Source organism: Hyperolius riggenbachi, chromosome 6 (assembly GCF_040937935.1).
Source record: "Hyperolius riggenbachi isolate aHypRig1 chromosome 6, aHypRig1.pri, whole genome shotgun sequence".
Taxonomy (NCBI): domain Eukaryota; kingdom Metazoa; phylum Chordata; class Amphibia; order Anura; family Hyperoliidae; genus Hyperolius; species Hyperolius riggenbachi.
In genome coordinates, this window is record NC_090651.1 from 66,176,375 (window position 1) to 66,193,078 (window position 16,704).

A 16,704-nucleotide genomic window follows, 5' to 3' on the forward strand; every position below is an offset into this window, starting at 1 on the left:
TATACCTTCCATTGAGGCAAATCGCCTTAAAAATGGCCCACGCACCGCTTTTCTAAGCAGATCGCAAATGAACCACTCAGATATGAACTCTCTCATAGAGAATCATTGCACAAGCGTTTTCAGGGCAATTTTGAAAATCACCTGCGTTTAAATTTTTACAAAAACGCCTACAATGTGAACAAGGCCTTAGTCATAGTTACCAACTAATACAAAGTAATCACAACATACACAATTTCAAGCAGTGTTTGCTGTGCTTTGAAACATAGGCCTGATGCACACCAGAGGAGTTTTTCTGAGCGTTTTGAGTTTTTAAATCTGCTGCTAATGTTATCCTATGTGTCTGTGCACACTGGAGCAATGAGGTTTTGTAAAAAAACCCATAGCATTACATTGGGAAGAGCTTCTGAAACCTCTAAAAGCTCTTCCCAATGTAATGCTATGGGTTTTTTTACAAAACCTCATTGCTCCAGTTTGCACAGACACATAGGATAACATTAGCAGCAGATTTAAAAACTCAAAACGCTCAGAAAAACTCCTCTGGTGTGCCCCAGGCCATACAGTATATAATGTCGAATGTAATTGAAACAAAATATACTTCTACTATAATCTAATATTAAACTTAGACCAAAGTTAAGGAAAATGTCTGTAATAGTATACAGGCTTAAAATGTCAGAAGCCTAATACTAGCAATTACATCTAATTAGGATTTAATCATCAAGTAAAGACATGGAGCCAGATTATTGATGTCTCTATGGTCTCTATGCAGTATATCGTAACTAAGATTACTATAACATGTTTATTTAGGAGATGATTTGAGAAACTATAACAGATTTACTAAGGAGTCTTGACTTTAACTTAGCTTCCATATTTCAATTTAGGTTAGTTGTAGCTATTACTTGTGACAAAATCGCAAATTACATGTACTTTTAAAAAAGTGTGAGCCCAGTCCCAAGGTAGTAAAAAGTTATTTGCAAGAATTCAGCTAAACATAAACAAGATGTCACTCTGATAATGCCCAATGAAAAAATAAAAACATATGCATAGAATTCCTTTATATCTCTGAAAAGCAAGGCATATGTCGATAATCGCACCACAGTGGTATAGTGGTAAGGTGGCCATATATCAGAGACTTGGTGGCTGATCGACCATCCAATTCAATTATTATAATTGAATTGGATGAAAATTGGTGCCGTCAAGTGCATGCCGACCTACAATGCCACCAATTTCGGGACGAAAATTGGTTGCATTGTTCTCGATCACACATGCTTCAAGATGTTGCTTGATCAGGTGCAGGACAGTAACAGTGTGCAATTTCGCGATGATCGGCAAACGCGATGAAACCCCCAACACTGTCCCCTCTAATGTAAATGTCCCCCCCGGTGCCCTGTGTAAAGTTATACATTACCTGTCCGGGGCCTGTGCTTGTCCCTCCGCTGCTCCAGGCATATTCCCCTCTCAATACACGCACCCCCCATGTGGTTTCCTAATAAGGTTGTCCATGTGACATCACACATGCGTGTCCTTACTAGGAAACCACGTGGGACATGTGTGTATGCAGGAGGAATCCTGGAATCCAGCGGGGGACAAGCGGAAGTCATGGACAAGTAATGTGTACTTTACACGGGGCATGGGGGACATTACACTTGTGGGGCACAGCGTCAGGGCGGCGAGGCGGCGGATACGGCACATAAGACCGATTTTGAATTGATTTCAGCAGGAAATTGATCGCTAATCGGCCTCTGGTGTATGGGGAGCTGACAGATCTCTCTCTTCTCAGATTCGACAAGAGAGATTTGTCTCTTGGTCGAATCTGCCCATCATTGCTAGATGTATGGCTATCTGTATTCCAGGAGGGAGTGGGCGGAGGGAAATGCTCTAATCAATATATAAGAAGAAGGACCTTTTGACAGGGTAGATGGGAGATTTCTCAGGTCCACAATGTCAGTGGGGAGTTTAGAGGATAATTGGCCTTATATACTGACCCTTCTGCTCACATTAGAGTAAATGGTGTCCTTTGAGTCCTTTCAAATTAGAAATGGAACCCGGTTGGAGGCTATGATTAATTTAATGAGGATGGAGGAACTAATGGCTTTAGGTACTGACTTAATGGATGAACATACAGTATTTCTTTATAGTCCTGTTGGTTAATATTCAGAGACTCGACGGCCTCTTTTGCTATGTTATGGTATGGGTTGTGAAATCTTTGTTTGCTATTTCTGGGGTTTTTGCCCTTACCTGACTGGATTATGTTCCTGTCCAACATATTTGTTGTCAATACCATATCCATGTATTTCTAACCTTAACCGCTTCCCTTCCCCTGCTATTACAATAATGTTGGGGTGCCGCCATAGGCTCCATTATAAATTGCAGTGATAGTGTGAAATTTGGCTGCCCGATAAATAGCAGGCAACTATGGGGGCACCCAAATTTCCTACTTTAGTGGAAAAAACCTCCTTTACATATTTGACTGAAGCTTGGGGACAGAACATCTGGAGGTCCACTTAATTGTATCAGGCCCTTTATTTATTTTTCTCATGAATTGTCTCTCCTTATTGTTGATGTAGAAATTAGTAAGCTAATTTATGAGATTTCTCATAAAAAAATAATAATGTACCTATAAGGTAAGTTAATCAGACACAACTTATTCTGAATTTGTTTTTTACTTGGGAATTGCTAAAAATATATAATGGTTAAGGCTAAACAGAACTAAGGAGAGATCATTTTTGAGGAAAGTTTTGTGAATCAATCCTAAAGCCCTGATTCAATTAATACTTCTAAAGGTGGCCACTAACGATCCAATTTCTAGCAAAAAATCGTTAGAACGATCAGAAATTCTGATCAGAAGAAAAAAATGTTAACTACACCATCAACAAAACAATCTTTGCTTCCCATTAATTGCAACCAACAAGAAAATCCAAATTTTGGTTTGACCAAAATCCAGTCGGACGACTAATCATTCGTAATCGATTGTGCCCATCAATGGAGATTATTTACAACCAGTCCGATCAGCATTTCTGATCGTTAAAATTATTTTTTGCTAGAAATTGGACCGTTAGTGGCCACCTCAACTTTTCTGTTTTTACTGTTTTTATTTATAAAATACCTTTTCAGCACTAAGGAAGGTAAAAGCACTAAACAATACGTAAAGTTCAACAAATCTGGGACAATATGTTTTGATTATTTTTTTTGGTTTCGGGGAGCCCCCAAAAAAGTATTTCTTGATAAAATGCAAACATATCTCATGTGAGAAAACACAGGAGAATAATAAAATTATTGAATTGGGGCTACAGTTTTTTTTTTTTAACTCGAACAGGTTGTATGGGATATTTTGTATTTGTGAAAAAGATCATTGACAAGTTGGGAGCTCACAGAAGACTGATTAACTTCAATCTATTCTCTCTTAATATATTTATGAGGCGCACATTACTAAGAAACTTCCAGGGATGGCGCATAATCTCTGCAAGGTTGATTTGTCAGGGGCACATACATATTCATGTATAAGCAGCAGAAAATTAAAACACACCTATGCATTCTCTGGCACAAAATGATTGTTCTTAATTATTTTGTTCAATTTATATAATTAGAATGGCATATCATTTCTGCACTCCTGATCCCGGAGTGCTGTGATGTTATTAGAACAATTATAGAATGGTTAATATCTAATAGGATTTAATTATGTGTAAAGTGTAAAGCTGAATAGTCACCTAGCGACGCAGGGAGATGGATCACAGCAATCCTGCATCCCATCTTCCTGCTGGCATGTTCGTGACGTCATGCACACGACGAGCATGAACGGAAAGGTTCAAGTGATCGATCGTGGTACTTAAAGATCCAATCCGCTGCCAAACATCATTTGGGTAAGCAATGCGCCTGTACCCACACCACAAAATTGCTCGTTGCTCAAACAAAATTGTCAGTCGGCATAAAAATCGTCTGAAAATTGCATAGTGGGTATGGGCCTTTACAGGGCCGGCCCGCTCATGAGGCGGGGTGAAACTTTTGCCTCAGGCGGCAAATTTCCAGGGGCGGCACCCGCCCGTCCGTGGGTGCGGGGAGCCGGCCCGCCGAGCTGGAGGGGTAGCTGGCAGGACGGGGGTATTGGGCCAGCGGCGGGGAGGGGGGTCGGACCCCCCCCTCCCTCGCCTGGGTCCCCCGTCCTCCGCTCCCCTCCAGCCTAAATAGACGCAGCCGTATATGTAAGAGGCACGGGCAGGGAGACACTCACCTCCTCCTCGCTCCAGCGTGCGCTCCACTGACATCACTTCCTGCAACGCTGCAGGAAGTGATGTCAGTAGAGCGCATGCTGGGAAGAGGTGAGTGTCCTCCCCGCCCGTGCCTCTTACATATACGGCTGCGTCTATTTAGGCTGGAGGGGAGCGGAGGACGGGGGACCCAGGCGAGGGAGGGGGGGGTCCGACCCCCCTCCCCGCCGCTGGCCCAATACCCCCGTCCTGCCAGCTACCCCTCCAGCTCGGCGGGGGGGGGAGGGGCGGCGGTGGCAATTTTTTTTTAAAAATTTGCCTCAGGCGGCAAAAAGTCTAGGGCCAGCCCTGGGCCTTTAGGCACATGCTTCCTGTTCTCACCTCTTTTTCCTGCCTCTTGTTCCTTAGAATTTAAACTCAAAGGGCATATATACTGTATATTCCTGCGTATAAGACTACTTTTTAACCCTTGAAAATCTTCAGAAAAGTTGGGGGTCGTCTTAAACGCCGGGTGTCATTGATGCCAGGTGATACGCCCTATCCTGTTACCGCCTCTCAGATCTCCCTGCTGAGGGAGCGCAATCTATTCTTCCAAACCGCTCTGAACAGGTAGACAAGGAGAGCTGACCAGTCTACTTAAGAAGAGTTGACCAATGCAACAAGTCAATTGACTATATACTGTTATATACTGGGTAACACATACAGTACAGCACTAGTATCTGTTCATACACAGCACCAATATATGATTTTTTTATTTTAAATTTTAATTTGGTGTGCGTTGGAAGAGGGGTAGTCTTGTACGGTACGTATATCCCAAACTCTATATTTTAACTGGAAAAGTTGGGGGGTCGTCTTATACGCCCAGTCGTCTTATACGCCGGAATATACGGTACTGTATCTCTCTCCAAAGGTTTCCAGTGCTGACGGATATACAGTAGTTTCCTTCCTTTATGAATATGGATGATTCAAAGCATATTGTCCTTCGTCTGTGAGTTTACCTCAAGACTATCCTTGAGCTCTATCTTTTTGCTATTTACATGTATGCTCTGGGGAAAGTAATACATTAATTTGTTTTTTTTTATTACCACTTATGTGCAGATGACACATAATTTTATTTCACAGCTCTTAATTTATTCCTATCATTAGCTGCTGATTGTCTTTCTTCTTTATCTTCTTTCAGGATCTCTTGCTTCTTAAAACTCAACAAGAGTAAAACCAAACTGATCATTTTTCTACCATCTCTAGTATCCACTTCTCTACCTGATGTAACAATACATCTCAATATTGCTCTTTATATCCTCAGTTCCCTAAGTGCATTGCTTAGGGGTAATATTTGACTCTCCTCTCCTCACATTTATTTCTAACATTTACTCTCTATCCACCTGCTGCTATCTCCAAATCAAGAGCATACTGTGCATCCTTTCCTATCTCCGGATGATACTAAAATGTTAGTGAATATACTAATAAGTTAAAGGGAACCTAAACTGAGAGGGATCTGGATGTTTCCGTTAAAACAATACCAGGCAGTCCTGCTGATCTCTTTGGCTGTGGTAGTAGCTGAATCACACACCTGAAACAAGCATGCAGCTAATCCAGTCTGACTTCAGTCAGAGCACCTGACCTGCATGCTTGTTGAGAGGCTGTGGCTAAACGTATTAGAGACACAGGACCAGGGGGAGAGTCAGGCAACTGGTATTATTTTAAAAGAAAAAATCCACATCCTTCTCAGTTTAGGTTCCCTTTAACATCCTGTCTTGATTATTGCAGAACCCTGCTCTGTGTCCTACCAAGGGTGGGGCCTCCCCTCGATCACTCAACTCATCCACCTTTCTTCTTGCTCCTTTATTGCTATTCCTCTCTGCCAAATTTTTCACCGACTGCCAGTCAACCAGAGAGGATCCACATCAAAATCTACACATACAAAGTTCTGTACAGTCTTTCTCCCCTATACATCGCCTCACTAGTTTCAAGATACCATCCCAGTTGCATCCTCCAGTATGCTCACAATCTTCTTCTGCCTTCTACTAGGACCACCTCTTCATATTTGCATACACAAAACTTCTCACTAGAGATGGCTCGAACGGTTCGCCAGCGAACGGTTCCTGGCAAACTTCCGTGGTTCGCATTCGCATAGAACCACAAACTTTTCCAGAAGTTCGATTCGCCCCCATAGGGCATCATTAGTGTCAACTTTGACCCTCTATATCACAGTCAGCAGGAACATTGTAACCAATCAGGCTACACTCCCTCCTGAAGCCCCACCCCCCTTATAAAAGGCAGGCAACGTCAGCCATTGGACTCACTCGTGTGCCTGCAGTAATTAGAGAAGGGAGAGCTGCTGTGCAGAGACCTATAGGGAAAGCTTAGTTAGGCTCTTGTAGGCTTCTTAGCTTGCTCCTTGCTGATTCTTATTGCTAAAAATGCACCCCTCAAGAGCTCTTTTGAAAGCTAATCTTGTTCTTGTAATCTATTTTTTCATGTGTGTGTGTGTGTGTGGCCCACTTGCATTATATACAGCCCTGTCAGTCAGTCACAGCTGGCCTTTGGCCCCTTGGTGGTAAATACTACTGTGCCAGGTGCAGATTTGTAATACCCATCACTGCATATAACTACCTGTTGTTTACAGTGCACCCACCTACCTACGTGAGCACACACCATGTCACTGTGCCTGTCCGGTACCTGTCTGTGTGTGACAAGTGCACATTACAATACCCATCACTGCATATACCTACTCCCTTTTGTTCACAGTGCACCCACCTACCCATGTGAGCGCACGCAGTGTCACTGTGCCTGTCCGGTACCTGTCTGTGTGTGACAGGTGCACATTATAATACCCATCACTGCATATACCTACCTGTTATTCACAATGCACCCACTTACCTACGTGAGCGCACACAGTGACACTGTGCCTGTCCGGTACCTGTCTGTGTGTGATAGGTGCACATTGTAATACCCTTTACTGCATATACCTACTACCTGTTGTTCACTTCAGTGCACCCACCAACCTACGTGAGCGCATGCAGTGCCACTGTGCCTGTCTGTGTGTGACAGGTGCACATTATAATACCCATCACTGCATATACCTACCTGTTATTCACAGTGCACCCACTTACCTACGTGAGCGCACACAGTGTCACTGTGCCTGTCCGGTACCTGTCTGTGTGTGACAGGTGCACATTATAATACCCATCACTGCATATACCTACCTGTTGTTCACAGTGCACCCACTTACCTACGTGAGCGCACACAGTGTCACTGTGCCTGTCCGGTACCTGTCTGTGTGTGACAGGTGCACATTGTAATACCCATCACTGCATATACCTACTCCCTTTTGTTCACAGTGCACCCACCTACCCACGTGAGCGCACGCAGTGTCACTGTGCCTGTCCGGTACCTTTCTGTGTGTGACAGGTGCACATTATAATACCCATCACTGCATATACCTACCTGTTATTCACAGTGCACCCACTTACCCACGTGAGCGCACACAGTGTCACTGTGCCTGTCCGGTACCTGTCTGTGTGTGATAGGTGCACATTGTAATAACCATCACTGCATATACCTACTACCTGTTGTTCACTTCAGTGCACCCACCAACCTACGTGAGCGCATGCAGTGTCACTGTGCCTGTCCGGTACCTGTGTGTGTGTGACAGGTACACATTTGTAATACCAGTCATTGCATAATTGTTCACAGTACCTGTGTGACCGCACGCTTTGTAATATACCACTCCGAGCATACCTGTTAACTGCACCTGTGTGACAGCTGCACATTGTATTGTAATACCAGTCACTGCATACCTTTCACTGCATCTGTGACTGCACATTGTATTATACCTGGAAGTCAGTGCATACCTTTCACTTGAATGGATGGCAGACATTCCCTCCATAACAGATTCACGTTAAAGGTAGTAAAGTCAATTAGTGTCATAAACAGCAGGGCCTCGAAAGTCCTGCTGTATTGTTATTTTTTGTCACCACCTCGGGACTTGCATGCCATGCCTGCTGCCTTCCTTGGATGTGTGGTGGTAGCCATTTCTCAGGCTCCAACTCCGGACCAGAATCGAACCCTGACTTCCCGGCCGTACGCTTTCTTTAATAATGGTAGAGAAAGAACCATTGACAGTATGAGCAGCGATGGACTACTAGGTGCGCAGGCTTGACCTGTGACAAGAGCTGTCACAATTTGCCATCCAACTTCTGTCTTGCCCTGCCTCAAGCGTCCTGTCAGAAGGACCTTCAGCGCAGCTGGAGGCATTGTCACTGAGAAGAGAAGTCGCCTAAGTCACAAAAGTATTCAGTATCTCACCATTATCAAAATAAATGAGGCATGGATCCCGGAGGGCTACTGCCCGCCCGAAGACTAAGTCACACACACAGCATCTTTTAGGTTCGCGAACCGGGTTCGCGAACTTTCACGTAAATATACTTCAATGGGGATGCGAACTTTGAAAAAAAAATAATTATGCTGGCCACAAAACTGATGGAAAAGATGTTTCAAGGGGTCTAACACCTGGAGGGGGGCATGGCGGAGTGGGATACATGCCAAAAGTCCCAGGGAAAAATCTGGATTTGACGCAAAGCAGCGTTTTAAGGGCAGAAATCACATTGAATGCTAAATGACAGGCCTAAAGTGCTTTAAAACATCTTGCATGTGTATACATCAATCAGGTAGTGTAATTAAGGTACTGCTTCACACTGACACACTAAACTCACCGTGTAACGCACCGCAAACAGCTGTTTGTGTAGTGATGGCCGTGCTGGACTGGTGCGCACCATGGCGAGAGTGCAGGTTTTGGTGGCTTTACAGCCCATATGGTCGCCTGGCTGATGTAGCTGAATGACAGAACAGTGACTGTCCAGCTGATCAAATTTGGTCTGACCACAATGAAGCAACGACCTTATTATCTTTTGTGTGCCCCCCGAGACACTCATCGAGGCGCCGGTCATTGCTTCATTGTGATACGCAAGCCCCTTCACCACGGCAAGGTAATGATCACGAAGGGGAATGGGCGCATGTACATGCCTTTTCTTTTGTTCTTGCAGCTGCCCGCAGTGCAGCCAGAAAAATTAGGCAGTCATGTACACGCACCAGAAAAATTATTACAGCGGCCGCTGCTAGCAGTGGCCTAAAAAATTCAGCAATCCGCCTGGAGTCCCGGACCCTGTTGGTGGTGGCGGAGAAGGTAGTCAAGCGGCCTGCAGGCAGACATGCTGTGTGGAGGGACTGTGAGCGACTTAGTCTTCTTGGGGCAGCCCAGGCAGCCAGTCACACGGCGTGCAGGCAGAGATGCTGTGTGTGCGGGGACTGACTTAGTCTTGGGGCGGGCAGCAGCCCTCCGGGATCCATGCCTCATTCATTTTGATAAAGGTGAGGTACTCAACACTTTTGTGATTTAGGCGACTTCTCTTCTCTGTGACAATGCCTCCAGCTGCGCTGAAGGTCCTTTCTGACAGGACGCTTGCGGCAGGGCAGGAGAGAAGTTGGATGGCAAATTGGGACAGCTCTGGCCACAGGTCAAGCCTGCGCACCCAGTAGTTCAAGGGTTCCTCATCGCTGTTCACAGCAGTGTCTACATCCACACTTAAGGCCAGGTAGTCGGCTACCTGCCGTTCCAGGCGTTGGTGGAGGGTGGATCCGGAAGGGCTACGGCGAGGTGTTGGACTAAAGAACGTCCGCATGTCCGACATCACCATGAGATCGCTGGAGCGTCCTGTCTTTGACTGCGTGGACACGGGAGGAGGATTAGTGGCAGTGGTACCTTGCTGGCGTTGTGCTGTCACATCACCCTTAAAGGCATTGTAAAGCATAGTTGACAGCTGGTTCTGCATGTGCTGCATCCTTTCCACCTTCCGGTGAGTTGGTAACAGGTCCGCCACTTTGTGCCTGTACCGAGGGTCTAGTAGTGTGGCCACCCAGTACAGCTCATTCCCCTTGAGGTTTTTTATACGGGGGTCCCTCAACAGGCAGGACAGCATAAAAGACGACATCTGCACAAAGTCGGATCCAGTACCCTCCATCCCCTCTTGCTCTTACTCAGTGACGTCAGGTAAGTCAACCTCCTCCCCCCAGCCGCGAACAATACCACGGGAAGGTTGAGCAGCACAAGCCCCCTGCGACGCCTGCTGTGGGTGTTCTCCTGCCGCCGTCCCCTCCTCCTCCTCCTCCTCCTCCCCCAAAGAAACACCTTGCTCATCATCCTCTGAGTCTGACTCGTCTTCTGCACACGACTTCTCTTCTTCCTCCTCCTCCCCCCTCTGTGCTGCCGCAGGTGTTGAGGAAACAGCTGGGTCTGATGAAAATTGGTCCCATGCCTGTTCCTGCCGTAACGGTTCCTGGTCACGCTCATTCACAGCTTCATCCGCCACTCTACGCACAGCACGCTCCAAGAAGTAAGCGTAGGGAATTAAGTCGCTGATGGTGCCCTCACTGCGGCTCACCAGGTTGGTCACCTCTAGTGTTGGGCGAACATCTAGATGTTCGGGTTCGGGCCGAACAGGCCGAACATGGCTGCGATGTTCGGGTGTTCGACCCGAACTCCGAACATAATGGAAGTCAATGGGGACCCGAACTTTTGTGGTTTGTAAAGCCTCCTTACATGCTACATACCCCAAATTTACAGGGTATGTGCACCTTGGGAGTGGGTACAAGAGGAAAAAAAAAAATTAGCAAAAAGAGCTTATAGTTTTTGAGAAAATCGATTTTAAAGTTTCAAAGGGAAAACTGTCTTTTAAATGCGGGAAATGTCTGTTTTCTTTGCACAGGTAACATGCTTTTTGTCGGCATGCAGTCATAAATGTAATACATATAAGAGGTTCCAGGAAAAGGGACCGGTAATGCTAACCCAGCAGCAGCACACGTGATGGAACAGGAGGAGGGTGGCGCAGGAGGAGAAGGCCACGCTTTGAGACACAACAACCCAGGCCTTGCATGAGGACAAGAAGCGTGCGGATAGCATGCTTTGTACCACCATGCAGTCATAAATGTAATAAAGATAAGTGGTTCAATAAACAGGGACCACGCGGCAACGCTAACCCAGCAGCAGCACACGTGATGGAACAGGAGGAGGCGCAGGAGGAGAAGGCCACGCTTTGTGAGACACAACAACCCAGGCCTTGCATGAGGACAAAAAGCGTGCGGATAGCATGCTTTGTACCGCCATGTAGTCATAAATGTAATAAAGATAAGAGGTTCAATAAACAGGGACCACGCGGCAACGCTAACCCAGCAGCAGCAGCAGCAGCAGCACACGTGATGGAACAGGAGGAGGCGCAGGAGGAGAAGGCCACGCTTTGTGAGACACAACAACCCAGGCCTTGCATGAGGACAAAAAGCGTGCAGATAGCATGCTTTGTACCGCCATGTAGTCATAAATGTAATAAAGATAAGAGGTTCCATAAACAGGGACCGGCAACGGTAACCCAGCAGCAGCAGCAGCAGCAGCACACGTGATGGAACAGGAGGAGGCGCAGGAGGAGAAGGCCACGCTTTGTGAGACACAACAACCCAGGCCTTGCATGAGGACAAAAAGCGTGCGGATAGCATGCTTTGTACCGCCATGTAGTCATAAATGTAATAAAGATAAGAGGTTCCATAAACAGGGACCGGCAACGGTAACCCAGCAGCAGCAGCAGCAGCAGCAGCACACGTGATGGAACAGGAGGAGGCGCAGGAGGAGAAGGCCACGCTTTGTGAGACACAACAACCCAGGCCTTGCATGAGGACAAAAAGCGTGCGGATAGCATGCTTTGTACCGCCATGTAGTCATAAATGTAATAAAGATAAGAGGTTCCATAAACAGGGACCGGCAACGGTAACCCAGCAGCAGCAGCAGCAGCACACGTGATGGAACAGGAGGAGGCGCAGGAGGAGAAGGCCACGCTTTGTGAGACACAACAACCCAGGCCTTGCATGAGGACAAAAAGCGTGCGGATATAGCAGCAATGCTTTTTGCCGCCATGCAGTCATAAATGTAATACAGATGAGAGGTTCAATAAACAGGGACCGGAAACGCTAAACCATCCCAGATGTTCATCGGTCATGTTACTTGGTTGGGGTCCAGGAGTGTTGCGTAGTCGTTTCCAATCCAGGATTGATTCATTTTAATTTGAGTCAGACGGTCTGCATTTTCTGTGGAGAGGCGGATACGCCGATCTGTGATGATGCCTCCGGCAGCACTGAAACAGCGTTCCGACATAACGCTGGCTGCCGGGCAAGCCAGCACCTCTATTGCGTACATTGCCAGTTCGTGCCAGGTGTCTAGCTTCATGCCCGGTTTCAGGTCCAGCGGTGCCAGCCACAAATCCGTCTGTTCCTTTATTCCCCTCCAAATTTCCTCCCCTGTGTGCTGCTTATCCCCAAGGCAGATCAGCTTCAGCAACGCTTGCTGACGCATGCCAACAGCTGTGCTGCACTGCTTCCACGATCCTACTGCTGCTGGTGCTGGGTTAGCATTTCCGGATGAGGTACAGCTTTGAGATGCGTTGGAGGAGAAGGAGTCAGAGAGGTAGGTGCTGCTGTTGTTATCCAGCTGTTTGCGGCGTGGGCAACACCCGCGCCGTAGCAGGTGAGGAATCGCTGCCAGGCTCCACAAGGTTCACCCAGTGCGCGGTAAGGGAGATGTATCGACCCTGGCCGAACGCACTCGTCCAGGTGTCAGTGGTGAGGTGAACCTTGCAGGCAACGGCATTCTTCAAGCTTCGGGTTATTTAGCTGACCACGTGCTCATGCAACTCAGGCACTGCAGAGCGCGCAAAGTGGTAGCGGCTGGGAACCACGTAACGTGGGATGGCCACTGACATCATGCCCTTGAAGCTGTTTGTCTCCACCACTCGATATGGCAGCATTTCGCAGGCCAGAAGCTTGGCTATGCTGGCTGGCTGTTACTGCCACGGCCCGGGGGTCATTTGCTGGCAATTTCCTCTTGTGCTCAAACATCTCAGAGACAGACAACTCAACCGTAGCGCTGCACACCGAAGGGCTGTTGGTTGTTGTGTTTGATGAACACTGGGAGACCTCAAGAGCACTAGTCCGGAAAGTGACAGTGTCAGCATCGTCTGATGTTTGTGAATGTTGTGAACCACGCAATGGCTGGGCTACTGCTGCTGCTGAGGCGGGTCTGGTGGTGAGTCTGGTGAACCCAAGGGAGGCAGTGTTGCTGGTGGTACCCTGTCCTGCCGCGTTTGCCCACAGAGTGGGATGTTTGGATAGAATGTGGCGGCTCATGCTGGTGGTGGAGAGGTTGTTAATACTTTTCCCCCTGCTCAGGCGGGTCTTGCACACCTTGCAAATCGCCATGGTAACATCCTCAGTGCAGTCTTCAAAGAAAGCCCAGACTTTAACTGGCTGAGGACTCGGACCTCGTGCGTGATGTGCTGGTGCTGCTTAACCCACTGCTGGACGCTTGAGAGGTCATCCAAGTAATTATCTGGTCCTGTTCTTTTGGATCTGTGAGGGTTGTTGTCCTGGACAACATGGGCAGTATTGAGTGGGTTTTCTTGGGTGCTCCCCTGTGGCCTGTACGTGAACCGTCAGGGGAAACACCTCTTCCCTTGCCCCTCCCTCTTTCACCGGATTTCTTCCTCATTTCACTTATCCTTAAAGTACACGCTGACTGGCAGCAGTACAGTGGCAGTACAGAAATGCTATACAGTGGTGGGTGAGCGGTGTACCACTATTGTCAGCAGTGACACAGAGCACAATGCTATACAGTGGCGGGTGAGCGGTGTACTACTGTTCCCAGCAGACACAGAGTGGAAGTAAACACAATGCTATATAGTGTGGCTGAGCCGTGTACACAGAGTGGCATTAAACACAATGCTATATAGTCTGCTATATAGTCACCCCGAACAGGGTGATGTTCTGCAGAACCCGAAAAGTGGCAAACACTGTTCGCCCAACACTACTGGGAGGGAACGCAGATTTTAGTACCTAAACACACGATACAACATGTTTTCCGGGGTCGGACTCTGAGGCACATACAGATGGTCCCGATCATCATCCTCATCATACAACTCTTCTCCTGAGTCTGACCCACCCACCACCTCTGCCACCCCAACATCCCCAGACACAGACCCCTCATCGTCCTCAACATTAACTTGGGATGCTGGCCTGAGCCAGACCTCCTCCTCCACATCAGGCCCCATCATCTCCTCAATGGCAGCCCTCATTAATCGCTCTGGCGACGGACTGATGGACACAACGTTCTCCTCCGGGGAGGGCTGCTGCTGACCACTGGCTGCTGGGGTGGATGTTATAGCTTGCGTGGGGCGTTGGCTGTTGCTGTTGTTGGGAGTGCTGCTCACAGCGGAGGTCTCTGGGGAACTCATGTTGAGCTCATATAGTGGTTGACGGTGAGTGGAGTATTACTGATCCCAGCAATATACACACTGACTGGCAGAGTACGCAATGCTATATAGTGTGGCTGAGCGGTGTACACAGAGTGGCAGTAAACACAATGCTATATAGTCTGGCTGAGCGAGCGGTGTACTACTGTTCCCAGCAGAATCAGAGTGGCAGTAAACAATGGTATATAGTCTGGCTGAGCGGTGTACACAGAGTGTCAGTAAACAATGGTATATAGTCTGGCTGAGCGAGCGGTGTACTACTGTTCCCAGCAGAATCAGAGTGGCAGTAAACAATGGTATATAGTCTGGCTGAGCGGTGTACACAGAGTGTCAGTAAACAATGGTATATAGTCTGGCTGAGCGGTGTACACACAATGCTATGTAGTCTGCTATATAGTGTCAGTAAACAATGGTATATAGTCTGGCTGAGCGAGCGGTGTACTACTGTTCCCAGCAGAATCAGAGTGGCAGTAAACAATGGTATATAGTCTGGCTGAGCGGTGTACACAGAGTGTCAGTAAACAATGGTATATAGTCTGGCTGAGCGAGCGGTGTACTACTGTTCCCAGCAGAATCAGAGTGGCAGTAAACAATGGTATATAGTCTGGCTGAGCGGTGTACACAGAGTGTCAGTAAACAATGGTATATAGTCTGGCTGAGCGGTGTACACACAATGCTATATAGTCTGCTATATAGTGTCAGTAAACAATGGTATATAGTCTGGCTGAGCGAGCGGTGTACTACTGTTCCCAGCAGAATCAGAGTGGCAGTAAACAATGGTATATAGTCTGGCTGAGCGGTGTACACAGAGTTTCAGTAAACAATGGTATATAGTCTGGCTGAGCGGTGTACACAGAGTGTCAGTAAACAATGGTATATAGTCTGGCTGAGCGGTGTACACAGAGTGGCAGTAAACACAATGCTATATAGTCTGGCTGAGCGAGCGGTGTACTACTGTTCCCAGCAGAATCAGAGTGGCAGTAAACAATGGTATATAGTCTGGCTGAGCGGTGTACACAGAGTGTCAGTAAACAATGGTATATAGTCTGGCTGAGCGATGTACACAGAGTGTCAGTAAACAATGGTATATAGTCTGGCTGAGCGGTGTACACAGAGTGGCAGTAAACACAATGCTATATACTCTGGCTGAGCGAGCGGTGTACTACTGTTCCCAGCAGACACAGAACAGTAAACAGAATGCTATATAGTGTGGCTGAGCGAGCGGTGTACCACTATTCCCAGCAGACACAGAACAGTAAACAGAATGCTATATAGTGTGGCTGAGCGAGCGGTGTACCACTATTCCCAGCAGACACAGAACAGTAAACAGAATGCTATATAGTGTGGCTGAGCGAGCGGTGTACCACTATTCCCAGCAGACACAGAACAGTGAACAGAATGCTATATAGTGTGGCTGAGCGAGCGGTGTACCACTATTCCCAGCAGACACAGAACAGTGAACAGAATGCTATATAGTGTGGCTGAGCGAGCGGTGTACCACTATTCCCAGCAGACACAGAACAGTGAACAGAATGCTATATAGTGTGGATGAGCGAGCGGTGTACCACTATTCCCAGCAGACACAGAACAGTAAACAGAATGCTATATAGTGTGGCTGAGCGAGCGGTGTACCACTATTCCCAGCAGACACAGAACAGTGAACAGAATGCTATATAGTGTGGCTGAGCGAGCGGTGTACCACTATTCCCAGCAGACACAGAACAGTGAACAGAATGCTATATAGTGTGGCTGAGCGAGCGGTGTACCACTATTCCCAGCAGACACAGAACAGTAAACAGAATGCTATATAGTGTGGCTGAGCGAGCGGTGTACCACTATTCCCAGCAGACACAGAACAGTAAACAGAATGCTATATAGTGTGGCTGAGCGAGCGGTGTACCACTATTCCAAGCAGACACAGAACAGTGAACAGAATGCTATATAGTGTGGCTGAGCGAGCGGTGTACCACTATTCCCAGCAGACACAGAGTGGCAGTAAACAGAATGCTATATAGTGTGGCTGAGCGAGGTACACAGAGTGGCAGTAAACAGAATGCTATATAGTGTGGCTGAGCAAGCGGTGTACTACTATTCCCAGCAGACACAGAGTGGCAGTAAACAGAATGCTATATAGTGTGGCTGAGCGAGGTACACAG